The 24,698-nt window shown below is 34.0% G+C and overlaps 1 pseudogene; it reads right to left on the bottom strand.

The window, feature by feature from the left end:
• Positions 1-964: 964 nt before the first annotated feature.
• Positions 965-5,847, bottom strand: LOC150027959 (uncharacterized; annotated as a pseudogene).
• Between the last annotated feature and the right edge of the window lie 18,851 nt (positions 5,848-24,698).

The following is a 24,698-nucleotide window of genomic DNA, read 5'->3' on the forward strand; positions in this document are numbered from 1 at the left end:
ATACTTTAAATACCTTAAGGTACATCCAAGTGAGTTTTTGTGCGTTTGAAGTTCTCCCACACAACATATTATATCCAGAGTAAGCACTAAAATAATAAGATTTCATGTTAAAATACATAACATTATATAATATATAAGTAATAATAAATGTTAAATGAAACTGTCGTACCTATCTATAATGTTTTTAAAATAGGCAGGAGGGTTTTTATGCAAGGAGAAAAACCATGCAGCGGTATGATCTTGAATAGATATGATCAATAGTTGCCAATGCCGCCTGTATAACAAATCAGTTAATTAGTTTCTCTTATTTAAATAATTTATTAAAACTTATTTAATAAATAAGAACTTACTCATGGATGTACGAAGCAAAATAAATGTGTTTTCCACCATTCTTTAAGGCAGTGGTGATGTATGTTTGTGTTTCCGACTTCTTGTTTCCAATTGATTGAGTGATTTGAGGGTCTAAAAACCCATATATATTGTGTTTCCCCTCATCAAAGCATAATCCAGAAAGATACCTAAATTTCAATAAGTTAGTACTAATATATTTAATAAATCAAAAGTATAAAGATTTTAAAATTTGAACTTACATCATCCATAATTGCAGAACTGTTATGTTAATCTCTTGATCTCCAGATGCAAGGTCCAACAAATCAGACATGTGAACGTACAATGGTAGATTACTATACCTTCCAAAAACATTGGCATCCCATGGAACCTCTAAGACGGTTGTATCTAAAGCTGTAGCAACTTCCACCAATGCCGCCAGAGGATCATCAATAGAGACTATTTTCTTCTTTCCCAGAGGCAGATTTGTCTTAGGTTCCTGCTACTCATAAAAAAAAAAAATACTTAAATTAGTTAGAATGTAATATATCTGATATATAATTCTATTAATATTAGTGCAAATATATACCATAGAGTCTATAGGTCTGACGAGATGTCTAGGTCAGGCAACGAAAGTATGTAATGCCTCTGCCACAATTGTCACCTCTGATGTCGGCACAGGAACTGCAAGATCACCATAAAGGACCTTCTCCACCGTGACCTTCATGAAATTAGAAGGAAGAGGCACATTGTGTAACATTGTGACCCCTTCATAACACTTACCCAAGGCAACGAATCGGGTCAAAGAATTACACTCAACATATAATTCGCATTGGCTAGTTGAGCCAAAGTCATCCCCTGATAGATCAACTGTCGAACAACTCCCTTTAGTGCTGACTTTCTTAATAGGAGGCAGAGGTGGTTCATCTTCTACCATAGTAGGTGGTTGCTGTGAGTGTCCTAAACTCTCCCACCGCTTTTTGAACTCCATTTCCATTCGCGCACTAAACTCCTCCATGAAGCTTTCTTTAAGCTCTTGAGTTACCTCAGTCTTTAACTGCTCACGTAGTTGTAGTAAATACTCTTGGCTAGGTTCATTGGACAATTGTTACTTGCTGTGTGATGGAGGTCCAAAGTATGACCGAATCCCAACCCCATATCCAGCTACACGAACACGTCCAGGGTGTTCAGGTCGTCCGAGAGCAACATTAAGAATATCATTGCGACCACATGGTTTAAAAGTCCCATGTGTTGATTGCTCATTAAGAGAATCCTAAAACAAATGAAAAGAAATTGACAAACTAAAACACATTGAATTTAAAATAACACATAGAATTTAAAATAACACATAGAATTTAAAATAACACATAGAATTTAAAATAACACATTGAAAAGAAATTGTCAAACTTACAATGCGTTCAACTGTTTGTTCTGTAGACTTAGAACTCCATGTCCCTAGTGTGTTTATACGGGCACCCTTCCACATCTCATGTCGGAGTGGTGGGGATGGAGGTCTTAAAGAATCTACACTATTCATTTCCTCAATGGAAGTAGAACGTGATTTAATCTTTTCTTCAAGCATCTTCTGCTCTAGCAACTTATAACCACCACGAGACAATAAGTGTGGGGTATCATTATATGCCTGATTGGCTTTTGCTTTGTTCCGAACCTCCTATCATAACACTCAAAATTTAGTAATACGTTAATATAAACTATATTCAAATATAAAAGTGATACTAACCTGCCATTTTTCAGTTTGTCGAATATTGACAAACTGCTGCCAAGTTTCTTCATCAATGGATGCATATTTTGCACAAGGATTTTCTTCTTTCCTTTTCCCATATATATAATCTGTTGTCAATTTTGATTTGAACTGACGAAACTTGACACCCACATCTGAAAGAACCTTCGCTTTCAAGGTTTCCACATTCGGGATGTTGTAATGCGTCTACATTGTTTGAAAGAATTAGTTCATAAACAAAAACAAAGTATAAAAGAACTTTAGATTGAGCAAAGTAAAAACAGTTACATACCATAATATCTTGCCAAATCATGTTTTTCTCGTGGTCACTCACGTGATCCCAGTACTGAGTTAAGATAGAGATCCTTTCACGAGATAGTACTCCAAGATAACTCCTATATTTCTTTGCATGTTGCCCAGTGTGGATATCAATAGACAAAGGTATTTTGTCATCTTTAGTTATCTTCTTAAACATATTCTTTAATCTTGTAGGTCCTCTACCAGTTTTTGAATGGGAAACTTTATCATCTGCCATGTTCCTGTTATCAAAAAAATATAATAAGCATCAAGAATATGAAATATAATGAAAATGAAATATATTGTAAAACTAAACATGAATCACATGTACATACAAATATATATTCCTTCATCATGATCATTTCGAGTTGCATGTACAACATCAGCAACATCCTCGTACTCTTTATTGATGGTCGTTCTTGTAAGTGATTCAATCTCACAAATGTCATTGTTTGTATCTTCTGGGTCATTATGTTGTTTTTTTCCATGTAGCACAACAGACCAGTGGTCAGACGTAGGATCTTGGATATAGAAAACTTGGGAAGCTTGATGTGCCATTATAAATGGTTCGTCATGATAACCTATCTTTCGAAAGTCAACCAAAGTCATTCCTGATTCATCAACTTTGACACCAGTCTTATTTTCAACCCACTTGCATTTGAAAACAGGTACAATAAACTTGATATAATTAACTTCCCAAATCTCTATTATGACACCATAATAAGGCATTGATCCCACAACAGGATTTTGATCATTTGCAGTTGACTCCGCTATTTTGCACTGTACTCCTATCATCTCGAGACTTTGTGTAAAACAAACAACCATTTACTTCATAGCCAGAACAACATAAAACATCAAATTTGAAACCGTTTGCAAGCCATGTTAATGTTTCAGATGCTGATGGATCATTCATTATTTGTTGCTTAAACCATGACATGAAAGTTTTGTTATGCTCAATTAACACCCATTTTTCTGATTGTCTTGGATTTTTATATTTGATAATGTCTTTGTGTGTATCTAAGTATGGTAACACCTCATCAGTTTTATTCAAGATATACAAGTGTGCTTGCAGAACCTCTTTTCTAGATTTGCTTATGACATGTACACCTCTTGAAGATTTACTTATGAATTTACGAGAGTGCCAACCTTTTTCAGGAACTCCTATACATTTGGCTTTTGACATGTACTCGGAACAAAACTCAATAGATTCTTCTGAAATGTATCTTTCAATAATGGAAGCTTCTGGACGACATTGATTCTTCACATATCCCTTCAAAATCTTCATGTATCGTTCAACTGGATACATCCATCGCATATAAACATGCCCACACAATCTGATTTCTCTTACAAGATGAACAACCAAGTGTACCATAATATCAAAAAAAGATGGAGGAAAAAACATCTCGAGTTGACACGAGATAAAAATTATTTCTTCTTCAAGTTCATCCAACTTCTGAGAGTCAATCTCTTTACTACATATGGAATTGAAAAATGAACATAGTCGAGTGATTGTATGCCTAACATTTTTGGGCAAGATTCCACGAATAGCCACCGGTAGTAATTGTTGCATTAGAACGTGACAATCATGTGACTTTAAGCCAATTAGTTTCAAATCATTCATAGATACAAGACTCTTCACATTTGAAGAGTAGCCTTGTGGTACCTTAACACCTTTAAGACATTCACAAAAACTTGTTTTCTCTTTCTTTGACAAAGTGTAACACGCTGCAGGCAAGTATGTACGTTTACCAACTTCTCTCGGTGCCAATTCCTCTCGTATATTCATCTCAATCAAATCCATACGTCCATTCACACCATCCTTTGTTTTGCCTTTAATGTTCAGAAGTGTTCCTATTAGACTGTCACACACATTCTTTTCTACGTGCATTACATCTAGACAGTGTCTGACATCTAACTTACACCAATACGGAAGATAAAAAAATATTGATCTCTTCTTCCATATTTCACTCACAGTTTTCTTCTTCTTCATTTTTCCAAAAGTCACATTAACATTTTTTATTTTTTCATAAATTTCAATACCACTTAAGGGAGTGGGACAAATGTCATGTTCTTAGTATCCGTTAAAAGCTTTTTTCAATCTACGATACGGATGATATTTCTTTAGAAATCTACGATGCCCAAGATACACGGTTTTTCTTCCGTGTTTCAACTGCTCATAAGATGTCTTCTCTTCACATATTGGACATGCTCTATGGCCTTTCACACTATAACCTGACAAGTTCCCATATGCAGGGAAGTCATTGATAGTACAAAACAACATCGCATGCAATCAGAAAGATTCATTCTTAAACGCGTCAAACACATCAACCCCTTCATTCCACAATAACTTCAAATCTTCAATCAATGGATTAAGATAAACATCTATGTCATTTCCAGGTTGTTTTGGACCAGAGATCATCATAGATAACATCATGTATTTGCGCTTCATACACAAAGCAGGAGGTAAGTTGTAAATCACTAACAAAACGGGCCATGAACTATGATTACTACTTAAATTTCCAAAGGGATTCATTCCATCAATTGCCAATCCAAGTCTTAAGTTTCTTGATTCTTTTCCAAATTCAGGAAATTCTTTATCAAAATTCTTCCACTGCAAAGAATCAGCAGGATGACGAAGTAGTTCATCACATTTTCTATTATCTGCATGCCACCTAAGGTTTTTAGCGTCATCTGCATTTGCAAACAAACGCTTAAGCCTTGGAATTATTGGAAGATACCAAACAACCTTAGCAGAAGGACCTTCCTTTGTGAATTCATCAATTTCATCATTCTGACCAACTTTAACCTTATAACGTGACAAACCACACTTGGGACATCTTCTTAAATCTTCATACTCATTTCTGTATAAAATACAATCGTTAGGACATGAATGTATTTTTCTATACTCCATACCCATTGGACAAAGTATTTTTTTTTGCCTCATAATTTCGATTGGGCAAGGTATTTCCTTCTGGAAACATGTCCTTAAGCAATTGAAGCAATTTTGTAAAACTTTTGTCGGTCCATCCATTCATTGCCTTCAAATTCATCAACCTTAACACTGCTGATAATCGTGTGAAGTTGGTTGAACCACGATACAAAGGAGTCTCTGCATCATTAGACATATCTTCAAAAACTGCATTAGCAAAAGATTCTGCTCCCACATCACGAATCATGTCTTCTAATCTATCATCCATTGAGAAATGAACTTCCTTCGAAGCACCACGCACACTTGGCAAGTCTAACAATTCACCATGCCACGTCCATGTTGTATAACTTTTCAAAAATCCATCACACAAAAGATGTTCTTTAATTTCGGAAACACTCAATATCCTTCCATTCAAACAATTGACACAAGGACACCTTATCCTTACTCCATTATTACAACTAACGGCATTATGTTCTGCGAATTGTATGAATTTTTCCACCCCTTTTTCGTAAGTTTCACTTATTCGTGGTTTATTAATCCAACTCCGATCCATAGAGCTGCTAAACTAAAAACCTGTGCGGACTCAAAATCATAAAAAAATAAATAAAAATTGCCGAAGGTCAGACACCTCCGGACTCAGAACCAGTGCGATCAATATGTCAAAACAATATATAATCATTAAAAAATAAATCAAAATTGTCGAAGGTCGAACACCTTCGGACTCAGAACCAATGCGTTCAATATATCAAAACAATATATAATCATTGAAAATTAAATCAACACTGCAGAAGGTCAGACACCTCCGGACTCAGAATTAGTTCGTTCAATATATAGAATTAATATCTAACTCAAAACAAACATTTCTAAAATATAGTTAAAAATAAATAAAAATATACTAACCTCAAAATGGGTGGCGGTCGCGGTCGGAGGGCAAGGTGGGAACGGTGGCGCGCCTCAGAGGTCACGGGTCGCGGCTCGAGGGTTGCAGGGCGTCGGTCAGCGGTCACTGGACGCAGAGGATTGGGCAATCGCTCGGTCGCGCGAATCGGTGGTCACTGGGAGCAGGACGGTGGTCACGCGGTGATGGAAGTGCGACGTGGGTCGCGCGGTGGTGGAATTGCGATGTGGGTCGCTCGGTGGTGGAGCTGCGACGTGGGTCGCGCGGTGGTGGAGCTTCGACGTGGGTCGCGCAGTGATGGAGGTGCGACGTGGGTGCGCGGTGGTGGAACGTCGGTCGAACGGTGGTCGAGGTGCGGCGTCGGTGGTGGTCGAACGGTGGTGGTCGCGGTGCACGGTGGAGTCGCGGAACAGGGTGAGTCGCGGTAGAGAGAAGAAAAGGAATAACTGGTTGAAAGAAGAGAGTGAAAAGCAACGTTCAGATGTGAATTCAAAAAGGAGACCCACTTTTAACGATGGTTCAGAGTGAACCGTCGTGGAATGTCTACCTTTAACGACGGTTCTAGGGAGAACCGTCGTTAAAACCTACAACACTCACTTTTAACGACGGTTAAGGCGAGAACCGTTGTTAAAAGTGTAAAAAATTTCAAAAAAATTACGATGTTGCCACCGCTTCGTTTATTACGATGGTTCTTTCCAAACCGACTGTAAAGGTTGTCGTTAATGAGGTATTTTGTACTAGTGAAGTTGACTTTTAAAGAGCCGAAGATGGCCGTTGTAGTTCTCGAGATGAGATGTGATTATTGGAAACATTAAATGCCTAACAGTGATATGACGTTTACTTTTCAGAACAAAATCACCATTTCAATAAACACTGTTTAATCAAATCGAATGGTTGAGGTTGTGCGTCGTTTCGTAAGCTGGGTGGCACGAGCCATTAGATGGATATGGATCTAACGGTTCTAAGCCGTATGCATGATAATCTCTCTCTTTAGTTTTCTTATAAATAGGACTTCATTTGACTGAGGAAAGGTTTACACTTTCTTTGTTGCTTATAAGGTTTACCACATGTCGAGTCTCTTCACTTACTTTCACTCTTCGTACAATATTCAGGTGAGTCATGTCTTCTTTCCGACTCTTCTAATACTTTTGTAGATATAGTCATCGAAAGTTATTGACACTACATCTGGTAGTGCGAGAGACGCTAGTGGCTCGAACGATTTTAGATCGCACGGTATGAGTTACGAGTGGGTTGATCCATGCATCTTGGCTATCCCTACTTGCTTCAGGGATTCCAATAATCTAATCAATTTTTATCTAAAACCCGATTCACCTTCGGATGTGCTGATGGCTGACATTTGCGGCTACACTGACCGAGTTTGCCATGGTCGGGAAAACGCACCCCACAATTTCTTTTTTTGTTTATAATATTTTTTTCTCGAACTACATATTACCCTTCCCTCCGATGACTTTACCATGGGGGTCCTTCAGATCCTCCATGTGGCACCGATCCAACTACACCCCAAACATTTTTGCTTGATATCTGATTAATGAGTCGCTGAACGACCTTGACATGACCCCCTTTCGAAAAGCGTGGAACATCAAGGCCTCATCCTGAGTTTGGAGCTTCACTGCGAACGCCCCAAATCTGTTCAAAAAATCCTTCAAAGGCAATCTTCCCAGTCTTTGCTTTATGCCGAAAAGATCGAAAGAGACCAGCGGTTGGGCTTGATTAACAATGAATTGTTCCCTGAACAATCCAAAAAATTGATCGAAAGAGGTTATGTGGCCATCAGGAAGGAAAACAAACAACTGTAATGTCATTCCTATGAACGTCCCCATGAACATTTTGCAATGCATAGCATCTGTTCTTCCCGAGATCATCACGGTGCTACAACAGAACGAAATCTTTCCTATAGGGAGTGCATAAAATAATAACAAAATAACCACTAGGGTACCAACTCATGTACCAGCATCAGGGGTCCAATATGTTTACGTAGGCACCATCAACGTGGTGCTACGCTTCTTCTCATCATACATACAACCTAACCCTTCCACGCTTTAGCATACATGGGCTTAGGTATAAAAGAAAGTATTTACTTAAGCTAGACCCCATGCACATTAAGTGCACCCCTAGGCCCATAACTACCCCTCACCAGCCGCCTAGGCCTTATGCATGAAGAATTACCTTAATTATACAAAAACGGACTTATACATACATCTGGGGCCCAATTATATGGCCCGCTATTCTGGCCCAAAAGTCGATCGGACCTGTCTATGATAGGTGTCGAGGTCCGACCACCGAGTGTTGAGCTTTGAGCGTTCTGGTCCAGCACAAGGTGTATTATAAAAAGAAATTTAAGAGTAAGGGATAAGGGGGTTTCGGTTAGTTGTTGGTTGTGGTTGGTCTTTAAATAAAGACCAACCGGTAGGTTAAAGGAGGTTTTGTTGTATGTTAATTTAGTGAGAGGCTAATACCTATGTGAAATGAATTTGTTTTCCTTTGTAAGTGTTTGGGTGCTCTGTTAAAGTGCTGAAATAATAAGTCAAAGAGAGGTATTCATTCTTTTACTGTGTTTTGTGAGTGAATCTTTTGTCTTTCTTTCTAGGATTGTAACATTTTGGTCTGACCTGCCGGATCCAAAAAGAGAGAGGGAGGAAGAGAAGATAGAATAGAAGATGAGTGCATTGGAGAAATTGACTAGCGCACAAGGAAAAGTGATTGTGGAAATGAGAGCAGACATCACAGAGTTAAAGGAAAACATGTTGGACTTGAAGGAAATCAAAGAAATGTTGCGGGACATCAAGAAAGGTGACAAAATGTCAGAGGGGGGGAGAGAGTTCGGTGAATGGAAGTGAAAAGAAGGAAGAACGATCAAGATGGTAACAAATCTGATGCCCAGGATGAAGGGCATTGTAAACCTTGGTCTAAGAGGGTGGAATTATCGGTCTTTGAGGGAGTGGATCCGATGGGGTGGTAGGCCAGAGCAGAAAAATTCTTTGAGGTGTAAAATGTCTCAACCAGGGAGAGACTAAGACTGAATTTCATTAGTAGGGAAGGTAGTACCAGTCCTTAGTTCAGTTTTTGGCGGAAGAATTCCAAGAACCCTTCTTTGGTAGAGTTTTCAATGGCACTCAATAGAAGGTTCAGAGGAAGGGGAAAAGAGTTTTGTCTTTGAGAAATTAGCAAAGATTAATTTTTTTTTAAAGAATTGATGAATACATTCAAGAGTTTGAGCTGTTAGTGTCACAAGCACCGTAGACAGGGGATGAACCGTTGCTAGGATATTTCTTTGTGGGGTTACAGTCCAAGATTCATAACCAAATTAGACCTCATGATCCCAAAGAACTTATGAGAGCAATGGAGATTGCACTGGATGTGGAAGAGTCCATCAAGAAATAAAAATGAGACAATAATGGGTATAGGAATAACGCTTCCTACGGGCGTTACTAAGGAGGGACGGGAATAATAGTCCACACGGAGTTGTATAAGGGAAACAGTGGTCAGGTCTTGTCTAATTTGGCTAGCAACGCAAGGTAAGATTTTTTCATCTCAAGCAGAGAGGTTCGACCATGAGGAGTTGCAAGAGAAGGTTCAAGAAACAAGGGGTCCAGGACCCTTCCCTACCCAAAATATGTTCGAAGGAGGGAATATGTTTGTGTAAGAATTGATGGCTTAAACAAGATGAGGGTGAATTGTTTATCAAAGATTTTCGCAAAGATTGAATAAGAATGAACCTTTATCAAACAATCATAGATAAAAAATTAAGGAAAGCAATCAAACAATGATACAGAAACTGTTTACAGAATTTTAACCGATTGAAAATACGTTTTAATCGATTGTTTATATCAGCAGCAAAAGCAAAATTAAAACAAACAGTTATAAGGAGTTAGAGAGAGAGAGAGAGATTTACACAGTCAATTTTATACTGGTTCACTCAATCTTGAGCTACATCCTGTTCCTAAAACAACCACTTAGAACAACACAACCACAAAGAGGTGACATTGAAAACCACAAGCCCACTCACCCTCTTTGCAACTACACACTTCAAGTTAGAACACCCTTTGACTTTGCAGAATTTCACACACACTTACAAGTTTATGAAAGTACAATTACAATAATCATGAAAGTAATAGAAAACACCTAAGATTGTTTGATAAAGTAATAGAAACCAGGAAGTTCTATGATCAATACGGAGGGGTGTATGGTCCAGGCCATCGTTGCCTTGAAAAGAATTTGCATGTGATCATCTACGCAAAAGATGAGGGAGGTCCTGCAGAGGGGAATCAGAGTATGCTGGGACAAATTGATGAGAATTTTGGAGGACGAAGAAGAGGAGAGGGAGTGTCAACAGATGAATTTATCCATTTTTTCGCTGGGGTCTAACACAACCCAACACCATGAAATTACAAGGGAAGGTGAAAGGAAAAACAACATTAGTGTTGATTGATAGTGGGTCTAGTTATAACTTCCTCTCTGCCGAGATGGTGCGCCAATTGGGATTACAAGTTGAGTCCACACTGTCGTATAACGTGAGGTTAGGTGATGGACATAAAAAAATAGCGAGTGGGTGCTGCCAAGAAGTGGAGGTGAAGTTGGAAAATTATACGTTTAAGGAGACCTTTTTCTTGTTTGAGCTACGAGGGGTGGATGTGATACTAGGAGTAGCTTGGTTGGCGACTTTGGGAGATGAGAGAGTCAATTGGAAGACGTTGATAATGAATTTTTGTATTGAAGGTCAAAAGATGCAAATTAAAGGAGACCACACATTAACCAGAACTTTGGGGACTCCCAAAGCGTTAAAAAGGAGGAGATAGAAGTGGTGTCTGTTATATGGGAGTTGAGAGCACAAAAGTAGACGTGTACAAATTAACCATGAGGGAGAAGGAAATGGCTGGGTTAACCTTGGGGCAAACAATGGAGTTGAATGATGTTTTGAAGGAATGTGAGAAGGTTTTTGAAGAAACCAAACAATTACCACAATTACCACCCAACAGGGAAATTGATCATAATATTCCAATTAAATATGGGGTAGACCCAATCAATGTGAGGTCGTATAGGTATCCATATGTATTGAAGATGGAGATAGAGAAACAAGTTGAAGAAATGTTGAAGGCAGGGATGATTGGACCTAGCAACAACCCCTATTCAAGTTTAGTTATTCTAGTTAAAAAGAAGGATGACAACTGGAGGTTTTGTGTGGACTATAGAACCTTGAATAAAGCGACAATTTAGGATAAATTTCCAATTCCAGTTATAGAGGAACTGCTAGACAAATTGCATGGGGCACAATAGTTCTCCAAAGTGGATTTGCGGGTTGGCTATCACTAGATTCGTATCCATGAATCTGATATACAGAAGACTGCTTTTCGTACACACCATGGACATTATGAATCACTAGTTATGTCGTTTGGACTAACTAATGCACCATCTACTTTTCAGTGTGCCATGAATGACATTCTACAGTCTTACTTAAGGAAATTTGTATTGGTTTTCTTTGATGATATTCTGATATACACCAGAACGTGGGAAAGGCATATGATACACCTGAAACAGGTTATACAAATTTCTCCAACAACATTAGTTTTACGGAAATCACAAGAAATGAAAGTTTGGTAAACAGGAAGTGAAAAATATTTGGGTCATGTAGAATATGATACATCTTGCAATGGCCAATACCCAAATCCTTGAAAGCTTTAAGAGGATTTTTGGGCCTCATGGGTTACTATAGAAAATTCATATATAACTATGGACGAATGACGAGACCGTTAACGTAGTTGTTGAAAAAGGGAAATTTTGCGTGGACAGAGGAGAGTACGAGAGCCATGTAGTAGTTAAAAACAACGATTACTATTGCACGTGTGTTAATGATGCCAGATTTCAGCCAACCTTTTTCCATCGAATGTGATGCTTCAAGCACGGGTTTTGGGGCGATGTTGTCCCATAATAAAAAACCAATTGCTTTTTTCAGCATAGCATTGGCTGAGACGTCTCTGACCAAATCTATATATGAGAAGGAATTAATGACTTTGGTGTTAGCAATTCAACATTGGAGACCCTACGTGTTGGGACATAAATTTACTATTTACACGGATCAAAAGAGTTTGAGGTATTTACTGGAGCAAAGAATCACCACCCAGAACCAACAAAATTGGTTAGAAAAATTGTTGAGTTATGAATTTGAAGTTGTGTACAAACCAGAAGCATCTAATAAGGTGGCAGATACGTTGTCACGAAGACTGGAGGAGGAAGAAGAAGGGGTTGTGGAGATCAATGTTTTATCCAAACCATATTGGCGGGACATTGAGTTAGTAGAAGAAGAAAACCAGCAGGATCCTGCATTAAATAAAATCGTAGAGGAATTAAGGATTAGGATCCTGCGTCACATGGGAATTATACCTTGAAAAATGGAAGACTCCATTACAAGGGTAGAATGGTGTTATTATCGTCTTCGAGTTGGATTCCCAAACTGCTCCAAAAATACCATACTACTTCTATGGGAGGGCATTCGAGACTTTTCCGTACTTACAAAAGAATAGCTCAATCTTTGCATTGGATGGGCATGAAGAAGACCATCACAGAATATGTCCTCGCATGTGTTGTGTGCCAGTAGAACAAGTACCAAACGTGTTCACCACAAGGGCTACTTCAGCCTTTGCCTAGTCCAAAGGATATTTGGAATGAGATAAGCATGGATTTCATTATCAGACTTCCTAAATCCAGCATGAAGGACGCAGTTTTGGTGGTAGTTGATCGCCTTAGTATGTATGGTCACTTCATTCCTCTTAAACATCTGTATTCAACTAGATCGATTGCATAGGTGTTTGTCAAAGAGGTGGTGAGGCTACATGGCATCCCAACTTCCATTGTGAGTGACAGAGATTCAACGTTTCTAAGTATGTTTTTGAAGGAATTGTTCAAATTGCAAGGGACAACGCTTAACATGAGCACGACATATCATCCAAAGACGGATGGACAAACAGAGGTTTCGAATAGGATGCTGGAAACATACCTTTGTTGTTTTTGTTCGAAGCAACCCAAAATGTGGGCGATTTTCCTTCCTTGGACGGAATATCGGTAAAACACCAATTTTCATGGGATAGCAAAATGTACACCTTTTGAAGTAGTGTATGGACACCCTCCTCCATCTTTGGCACGTTTTGTTATAGGGGAAACAATGGTAGAGGCGGTGACCCAAGCTTTAATGAATTGTGATAAGGCCCTCACAACTCAAATTTAATTTCGGGAGAACGCAGGATCAAATATCTAAGTTTGCCTTTCGCCAATCGCCACAGAAAACCTTCTCCAATTACACTAAGAGATATGGTATATTTGAAAACTTGTCCGCATCAACAACTATGCCTGGTCGATTGCATCCTAAACTAGCAGCCAAATATTATGGGCCTTTTACGGTTCTAACGTGGGTCCCGTGGCGTTTTGACTATAACTACCGGTACAAGCTCGAATACACCCATTTTTCCTTGTTTCCCAACTCAAGTTAGCGGTGGGAAATCACCAAGTGCATCCAGAATTTCCTCAAGAATTTCAGGGATAGGGTGTGAATTTTGGATAGACGTGTAGTAGCCGTCAAAGGAGCTCACATTCCCCAAGTCTTAATAAGGTGGAATGAAGGTGACACTGATACGGATACATGGGAGGATGTGACAACCATCAAGGAGCAATTTTCAGATTTCAACTTTGAGGACAAGATTGTTTTGACTGAAGGGAGTAATGTTATACAAGAAGATAAGGAAAATGTATGAAGGGTGTATTATAGAAAAAAAAAAATAAGAAGAAAGGATAAGGGGGTTTCAGTTAGTTGTTGACTATGGTTGGTCTTTAAATAAAGACTAACTCGGTAGGTTAAAGGAGATTTTGTTGTATGTTAATGTAGTGACAGGCTAATACCTGTGTGAAAGAAATTTGTTTTCCTTTGTAAGTGCTTGGGTGCTCTGTTAAAATGCTGAAATAATAAGTCAAAGAGAGGTATTCATTTTTTTACCGTGAATCTTTTGTCCTTCTTTCTGGGAAAGTAACAAAGTAACTGTTCAAAATACATTACTAACCTGTATTTTGTTCATTGTTGACCTGTTTGGGATTTCAAGCCTTGAAGAAATTTTTTCCTTGTGGAATTTAGAGTTAGATATGAAGAACTTTATTCCCATAAGTGAAGAATCTTCTTTTGATATTTTAGATAACCAGGTACAGGACCAAGACCATGTTGCTTCATGCTCCTTCGGAGTTTTATTATACGCAAAATATTTTCGGTACACATGCAACTAAGGTAATTGCTTCCTGCACCACAACACTGCACCCCACTGCACCCCATTACAGGGGAAAAGATAAAAGTACCCTTAAAAAAATAGGTATATATAAAATTACATTCCGGATCCTTTTTTCCGAAACACAATAATCTCTTTCGGATAAATTTTTCCAAATGTATTATTTTCAATTCTTGATTTTTTTATCTGAAATGGGATTTTAATTTTTTTTCCAGATTTTAAATTCAGAACACAATAATCTCTTCCGGATCTACTTTTTTGGAATGCATTATTTTCAATTCTGAATTTTCATTTCTAGAATAAAGAGTATTTTTGAAATTTTTGAAATTGTTTTGGGTGCAGGAAGCAATTGCATGCAACTAAACGTTAAAGCCATATGGAGCATTGCGAAGGCCCAAAAAATAGTCTGTACTTGAGAATGGGGGCAATTTCTTCCTTTACCTCCATTGTTTATTCCCGTACCTCTACATTATTTTTTGTGAAAAGTCAGATTTTTTTTTAATAAAATTAAAAATTAAGTCTAAGTATCTGAATCCTCCATCATTTAAGAATTAAGTCTACGTGCAGATAGTATTACAAATTCTACACTCCAATAGTAATATTTTGAATTCAAAAAATTAACTTTCAAATTATAGAATAGAATTTAGAAGTGAACTTTGTATATCGAATTATAAAATTCAAAAAATAATTTTGTATTTCGAATTTTTGAATTCAAAAGTCACAATGACTTTCCAATTATAAAATTCAAAATACGGTTTATGAAATTTATAATTTGGAAACCATTTTCAGGATTAAAATATGATTTTTGAGTTGTAAAATTTGGAAGCCAACTTTGTATTCTGAATTCTCCAATTCAGAATTCATTTATGAATCACAAAATAATTTATAAATTATAATTTTGAAATACAAATTCAGAACAGTACTTTTGGAATTTTAATAATTATGGAGGTGCAGGAAGAAACTATGAAGGTGTAGGAAGAAATTATTTGTAAATGGACAATGGTCCAAGTTGAATTCGTTTTGAATGTATGTCACTGGTCCAAATCGAAAACACAGTAAAAGTTGAGTGAAGGATTTTCCAAGTTCAAATGTGTTTCTTTTAACATTTCACTTTCCAATGCTAAGAAAAAAAATGCAGAAGTTGAATTTTTGCTACAGGGATGACATTTGTGTGTAGGTTTTGATAAGATATATGCGTAACCCCGTTTTTGCTATAGGGACGTCAAATAAACTTTTTCTTCCATAATATTGTCATTAACTAATTTTCCTCTCCATTATAGATATTTTTTGCAGGTATTAACTGATATAGGTGACTCTTAATTCAATTGAAAGGTTCTTTGCCTTGTAACTTATGTTTCAGATATTGTAAATAGAAGAACATTGAATGACTATTGTGTGCGTGAATGAACCTTCGTTTATTTTATTATTTATGCTCTCTAAACATATTGTGCTACAGTATAGGACATCACCAACATGTGCATCAATAAAATATAAGCCCTTTGTTTTATTACTTGACCAATGCATATTATTATTATTATTATTATTATTATTATTATTATTATTATTATTATTATTGTGTAGTGCACACTGTTGAAATGCTTTTGCAAGCTTTTTCCTTTTTGATTCCAAAGTGTTATGTTGATTTATTTATGCAGTTCTCTCTCAACCAAAGAAGTAGAATGGAATGCCAGCTAATCTATGATTAGAAGATGCTCTTAATTGATTCTCATGAACCACTAATTGTTTAGAAGAGGAAAAGAAAGATACAGAATATTTTCAACTTTAAAATTAAGAGAAGAAATTAAAACTCACTTTTTTTTTTAACTTTTTATTTTTAGATTTTTCCTTGCTTTAATATTTTACAGCCAAACATAGGCAATAATAATAATAATAATAATAATATATTATTGGTACTTCTTTTCCTCATCTATAGTGTTTTTTTAAACTAAACATATTTTGGTTCTTCAAAGTTTAAAAATCGTAAGATAAGTTTTTTGAAACTAAAAATATAGTTATTAAAATGTTAAAATTACTTAATGTCACTCAAATTTTAAATATATAATAATATTATCACTTAAATCACATCTTTTTAAAAATTTAAAATTTAATTTATTGATAGATTACACTATTCAGAACTTTATTTTTCCTTCTAAATATTAACATGATAACTTTATATACTTTGGGGTATCATACATATTTTATTCATTGTTTTTCTTTCTATCTAAATACAGTGAACATAGCTTCATGTCACAATGAATTTGCATATATGAATGTTTCTTCTTGTTATCACTGTCAGTAACAGGAAAAAGGTTCAATGCTTTTCTGAATCCGATCTTCATGCGTGCACTTTATCATGGTGGACATTAATCAAGGATTTAAGTGATCTTAATCACACAAAAAAATTTATAAACAAATTACTAAAAAAATTATTAAATAAAAACTAATTTTAAATATCAAAATAATTAATCATTATATTAATTAAATTAAATATTATTTTAGAGATTAAAAATATTACTGATATTTAAAATAATTTTTATTATTAATAAATAGTTTTTAAATTATAGTATTTAATTAGCTAGAAAGTTTTAGTTATTAATTATTTATATTTTAAAATTGGTAGTTAAATTTTTAATAACTAATTAAATAAAAATTTAAATAATATTTAAATATTAATATTTTTGTAGTATTAAAAAAATAATATATAATTAATTCTTTTTTGTCTTTAAATTTTAATTTATACTTAATGATTTTTTTAGTGAATATCTTTTGTTTATTTTTTTAAATAGTATGACCATGAACCAATAAAAACAATTCATGTCATGGAAATTAAAATCAATAATGATATTTATTAAGAAATTCCTGTTCATAAAGAAAAATCTATAAAACACGTTGCAATTTTGATTTAAGAAAGAACAAAATGTTTAAAAAGATAATAATTAATGCATGGGTTGTAATTTACGTTCTTTAGTAAGCATAGGATTTTATATGCGAAAGTACATTTACACCTGCGATCAACATTAAAAGTTACACACTTTTAAAAAAACATTACTGCAATGTATGTAAAACCCTCCAATTTGATAACTTTACGAATATTGAAGTGATAACTTATATATCAATCACATCCATTTTCTTAATTGGGTAGCACATAAATCTCACGAATCACGTTTTCATAAAACTTTAAATTTAAATGTTTTTTTTTTTGTGTGTAACTTTGAGCAATAATACACCTCTTAAATAATTCGAGATTACTATGAATGCGTGTCACTGATTCAAGTTATATTAAAAATGTATTTGAAAGAAGAAATTTTATTAAAAACGATTAATAATCAACTTTTTAACAGACATTAGTGAATAATAAAAATCGTAGATATTTGTATCAATGTCTCCGAAAAAAAAAATAAACTACTACATATGTTAGAACAACTTAGTCAAATTCTTCCTTCACTATAACCAATTTGATAACCTGTACCTATCACTTTTAATTTTTTTTTAAAATTACTCCTTATTTATGAAAAAATACATTTTAGAAAAGAAAATTCAAAACACCAAATCTAGAAATGTGTTCTAAATAAAAGTTTCAAAAATATTTTTTTTATCCACACTCCCTTTATTTAAAATCAATTTTATCAGGAGTATTTTTATCATTTAACAGACAATTTAGATATAAATGCGGGAAGAATTTGCCGAACAATTTATACTATAGTTGCTCTACATGTTTTGTGGTTAAGTTTTATCGAATTGGATTCTTTTAAAGTGAGGTATTAAGTTTTAAAAAAAAAAATATGAGAAAACAGAATTGTAAAATTATACATGTTCATCGATTATTATCATCTCATCTTCATTTTTTTCTTCTTAGGTGAGCTTTCTCAAATCAAACTAAATAATTCATATAAATGTTAATATAATATATATAGTTTACAACTAACAAATTAAAATGAATTAATTTTTTAACACTTTTTTATCAAACTTTTAGAAGATAAAAAAAGAAAATTAAGTTATTCATATATTAAAATTAACTCAAACAAAAATGAAAAAATAAAATTAGAAAAGCTAAATATAAAAGTCTTTATACTTATGAGTTAATTTGAATTTATAAAAAACATTGATTCTTTTGATATTTTTATATTCTAGACATCTTTATGATAAAATTTGTTGAAACATGTACTAAATGAATTTTGATGTGCATAAAGTTGTAGAAAAGGAGCCTTTTCTTTGTGGGAAAAGAACAGGAGAAAATGACCCTTTGATTTGTCTTGTTGCTGTATAAGGCCTTGATGAATCCATTCCTTTGGCAGAAATGGCTATTTTTCTTTGTTGGTGGCTTTTGACAATGATTGCATAAAGTCACCTCACTAGTGCTGCACTCAAGGCTATCCCAATCAAATCACATATTCCCATATTCTTCTCAAACATCTATATATTTCTTCTATCATTATGACTCCCATTTCTTCCTTAGTTACAACCCTTCTTTTTTTCACTATCATTGCAAATAACATATATGTGACCCTTATTTTAGAATGAAAAAAATACATGTAAATTTTCCTTTTCTTCCAAATCTATTTTTTAGTGGTGTGTTTTTTTTATTTGTGAATTTATTAGGCTGAATTATTTTAGTTCTATACTTCCTTTAAGATTTGTTTATATGCTAATCCATTGATTAAACTTTTATACCCTCTCCATTTTCATTTGGTCCAAACTACTATATGTCATGGTTAGGAATTTGATGTTTGATTGCTTAGTTTAGAGTTTAAACTTGTTGTTTTGAGTATATTAAGTGGAAGATTACAGTATAAATTGGAAGAAAAAAACGTCTTTATATAATATTATGTTTTTCTGCTGAATTTCTTATTATGAAATAAGGTTACCATGAGAGCAAAAGTAGCATAAAAGATCTATTAAGAAGAGAAATTCAAGATAGAAGCATAAAGAAAGGGAAATAAGTATCATTCCAGCCCTTCCTCGTAATACCGGAAGAAAAAAATTATATATTAAACTTTTCACTAATCAAAATCCTCCTTAGAGTTAGTTATTCTTACAAAGAAGATGAATAGAACTAATATTATCCTAATTGAGTTTTGATTAAATGCTTTACAACAAAATATAAAATATGAAAGTATATTTGTTTTTAAGTATAAGATTTTGATAGAAGGAGTTGCTTCATCTGATAGCAATAGACACAAAAGCATTTTACATGAATATATTGGTATGATAAGCTCGAATTTAGACAAATGATAAGATATGTGGCCTTTGGTATTAATAGTACTACTCAAAGACTTAAAAATTCTTTTACTATGTTTTGTAGAGAAGTTTTTCATCTGGTCACAAAGAGAATTTTGCAATAAACATCAACATCAAATATATTTCCTAGAGTGTGTCGAAGCTGCTTTATGCCAACAACCTTTCTTATCTGACACCTATGCATATACCATCCATATTGTATGTGGTCCTCACTTTTACTCAAGACGAGTTAAAATTTATTTGACTTAGGCCTGTTAAGTCATGATGAGTATCAGAATGTTTCTTTAAGAAGAAGTTTGTGTTAAATGTTGAATGAAGAACATTTATTGCAATCTACGATATCAAATGTAACTTGATGAACGAAAAACTTCTCAACTCTCACTTTGTACTTCATTATTTTGGCATTAGACGTTCCAAAAGAAAACTTCTGGTACGAAGATTTCTTGTATGTCTTGAGAGTTGATATATTATCGTTGATCTTCGAAATCCTTCTACACTTATATATTTTTGAACATTGAGGCTTGAATATGCAATACTCGAAGGCTACATATTTTTTGTACTATAGCTTCTTCGTGTTTTTGTTAAACGTTTTATAAGGAAACTTCAAATTTTATATGTTTTTCACGTCTTAAATATTTAATCTATTTTAGGAAACATTTTGGATGTGATTGAAATATACAAAAATCAATATGCAACACATCAAGTATTTTCGTGTCTTTTTATATACAATAATCTATTCTTAGGATTAAAACACATCAAGTATTTTCATTTAAGTTAGATTATCATAAATACTTCCCAGTCAATTCCAAAGATCTAATCAAGAAGAAAAATTCAAGCTTTAAGCATAAAATGAATAAAACAAGATCAAATAAGAGCACAATATTATAAATAAATATCACCTCAATACATAGAAGTTTGAAACGATTACATTCTCAATCCCAAAGGAAAGGAATTAGGCACTCATGGTAGCCATTACATGCACCAAAAGATGATTGAAAGCAAAAGAAGAAGACCTAGAGCATTTCTCCTCTACGGTTGCCTCCTAGGATTTCTTTTCCCTCTCTCTCTACCTTACACCCTTATTTAACCTAATTGGGCTTTGGCTAAATGACATCTCTATTCATAATATAGTCCTTTGCTTCATCTCTCCTTAAATTCCTGAAAATAATAAAAAATTGGGAATAAAATATTTAATTAATCTCATAACTCCAAAATATATTATTAAATTCTAATTTTTCAAATTAGGGTTGAGTAATAATTTAATCAAAAATTGAAATCAATAAATGTCTAACTTTTTGCACGAAATTTCACTAAATAATGATACTATCAAATCCCCCCAACCTAGAATCTTGCTTATCCTAAAGCAAAGTAATTAAATCCAAATAAACCAGACCATGGTTGAATATAAAAAAAGCTTCATTCACTGGACAATAGATTAAATTAGAAACCTATGATGCTTCCAACTCCAAATGTAGCTAGAAATGCAATCATTTTCCAGGATAAACAACTGTAACAATGAAATGACAATTTTATTAAGGAATTTCTTCTTCTATTCTCAACGTGAGTGTTTTCTCTCAATTTCCACCGAGTCTTAACAAATCAAAATTGCCTTTCATTTTCCTTTCATATCACAATCATATCAAAAACACGAATCTTAAGGTCTTTTACAAGGTTGTAATGAGGTCGCGTTCCAAAAAATAATGTTTTTTCAGATAACAAAATGCACACTTTAATAAAATGAGAACATATATAAAATTGTAGTACAATTTTATTTTTGCTACCCAATCACCAATTCTCTGAATTTAATAATTCATCCATTTTCTTTTCTTTCATGTGATGTACTTCTTTCTTATTTTCCATATTCTTCAACAAGATGAATCACTTAACATTTTGTTTTTCATTTTTCAATTATAATAATCAACACCAACCATTGCCATTTCCTTCATTTATATTGCACATATGTTCCCCTTCCCTAAGTATGCTAAAAGGTAGGAAGATATAACATTTAAGGTTTAGGGTGTAATGAAAAATTCTTGGCTTAAAATTGTTATCACAAATTTTTTATTTTTCAATTTGAACAAAGGTTGGCTATTTGGCCCAGAATTTTCCAATTTGAACTTGACACAAACATGCCTTAATCATTTTCATGTTCTTCTATAATGAGATGCAAAAATTAAAAAATTAGGCAACCACAACGGTTAATTCATCAATGAAACTCTGAAACTATTTAAGATTCACACACTCAATTGATTTAATTAGTTTAATTCCTTACTTGCTTTCCATTCATTGTTCTAACTACTCATCCTGTTCAATTTTCATACACAAAATCTTAACTAACTTTGGATATGGATTCAACACATTTTCTGTTTTTCACCCTTGTCCAGATCACTATTGTTCTAATCTTAAAGCCCAAGGTCTAGTTTATTATTAACCACAAAACAAAATACATAAAAAACAAAATTTAAATACTAGAAAAAGTAAACACTTAGAAATTAGAAAAAAATATAAAAAAAACTAGAAAAACTGGCAAAATAAGAGAACTATAAAAATAATAATAATAAAAATAACAATAAAAATAAGACAAATCAAAATCAAAATCAAAAAATAAAGTGAGAATAATGAAACCATTTCCATTTCAACGCTTGTCAATCTCCTTTGAGTTCATCCATCTGTGTCAAATTCTTCGTCTATATTTGTATCAACATCATCTGCTGGACCTGCTCCCTAGGAAAAGAATACATGTCCCCATATCAGACAACATATGATCCAAACTATTCCGGGGTCATCCAAATGCGAATGAGATGAACTAAGTCAAAATAAGAATTAAACCAAGAGATTAAAAGCAAAACAAAAATAAATAAATAAATTAAACATAACCAAACATAAAAAACACTGGCTTGACTCCTGGAAAGCACTTGTTTAACATCATATAGCTTGACTTTGGTTTCAATCACAGTGGATGAGTTCTTTGTTGCAATATTTTCTTGGTTATAACTTTAATTCTTTTGGAGTATGGACTTTCAAGATCAATAATTCCATCACTCTTGATTTCTTTGACAACCCACAAACTTAACCATTTTTTCTTTGACCTTCTAGAGAGGAGTTTTATCTTAGAGCTACTAAACATAATTGGTTGACCAAGTCTAAACTCATCTTTCATTATATTTGTTTCCTGGTGAACCTTGTCTTCCTCCTTCATCATACTTGTTTTCTCTAACATATTCAAAGTGTACAACTACTTTTTGGTTTCGGGAAAGGCTTCATTTGATGCATCTATTCTTAAACAATCTTTCATTGTATTAGAATGTTGCAATACCTCAAAAACACTAAAAATCACCTCATCATTTTGAGCTCTCATTTTAAGATTTCCATCATCCACAGGAAATATGAATTTGTCCACCTTAACAAGAACATCTTCAACCATACCATAGGGATACTTGATTGATCGAACAACTAACTGTAGTGTAATCCTGGTGAGTTTAGCCTCCAAATCTCAAATCCTTTTCATCAAGCCCAAAAGCATTAAGTTGATGTTGGCCCACAAATCCAGTAACGTCTTTTCCACATGTAAAGCACCTATGGTTACTAGGGTAGTAAAACTTCTTAGATCCTTAGATTTTAAGGACAATGATTTATGAATAATAGCACTACAACCAACCTCAAGCTTTATAGTCTCTTCCTTTATAAATCTCATCTTCTTTGTTAGCAACTCCTTCATGAATTTTGCATATGTCGACATTTGCTTAAAGTCTTTGCAAATGGAATATTAATATGCCAATTCTTAAAAATCTCTTGAAATTTAGCAACTTGTATTTTCTAATATTTTCTTGAAGAAGCATGAGGATAGTATATTCACTATGGGTGCACTTCTCTTTTTATTTTCCATCGTTTTCTTTTTCTCTGTTTTTTCTTCAACTTTTTTATTCTTCTCATCTTCTCTCTCACACTTAATTTTTTCTTCCTCATCTTTTCTCTCTTCACCAACAACTGATTTATCACCAATCCCCGCTCCTAAAACTTTATCGTTTCTAGTGGTGATTAAATAACAATGCTCCTTGGGATTAGTCTGACTGTTTGTTGAAAATGGACCACTTTGTTGATCTGCCAACTGTTTAGCAATTTGTTCCACCTGTGTCTCTAGATTTCTAATTGAAGCTTTTGTATTCTTCTGATTAGACAATGAGGTTCGCATAAATTTCTCCAAGTTATCCTCCAATTTGCTTGTTCTCTCTTAAAATGAAGGATAAAGTGGTTGTTGTTGATAAGGGGCTTGTTGATGATTTTTTACGAGAAGTGCACCACGTTGTCAGAAGTAATAATGTGTCCCCAAGGACAGATATCGAACCCACAAGGAACAATTGAATAATCAAGTAAAATATTCGTTAAATATAAAACAAAATAATAAAAGTATGTTGAAAGTTGTTGTGATGGCAATGATTAACAAGAAAACAAGTCAAAGAATTTGTTGCTTCAATTGGAAAAATAGGGATTGGGTTTCATCTTTCTCACTCTTTTTTATTTTGATTAGCATGATAATAATAATGCTTGTATAAAAATCATTTCTATCGATTCCTCGCATATAAAATTATTAAGGTGCTTCCTAAATATTGATTCATCGCATATTTATAAAAACAACTTATCATTTAAGATTAAACGTTGATAGCAATAAACATTTCAAGTTTATTCCTAGCACTCAAATATGTTAAGTATTATCGTTTAGGTCAGAACCCTAAAAATACTTTTCAATCAAATTTATGATTCTAGATTATGTAAACCAAGCCTTTTAAAAGCAAAACAATAATACCAATCATGAACCAAGAACAAAATAATATGTTTAGATATCACCTTAATACATAAGAGTTTGAATAGGATTACTCCTAATCCTAAAGGGTAGAATTAGCCACTCATGATGACTATTACACGTAGGGAGAGCATGAAAAGAAGATCCATAATGTTTCTCCTTGACGACTGCCTCCTTTAAGTCAC

The sequence above is a fragment of the Phaseolus vulgaris genome, chromosome 4, assembly GCF_051622355.1.
Source record: "Phaseolus vulgaris cultivar YP4 chromosome 4, ASM5162235v1, whole genome shotgun sequence".
Classification (NCBI taxonomy): Eukaryota; Viridiplantae; Streptophyta; class Magnoliopsida; order Fabales; family Fabaceae; genus Phaseolus; species Phaseolus vulgaris.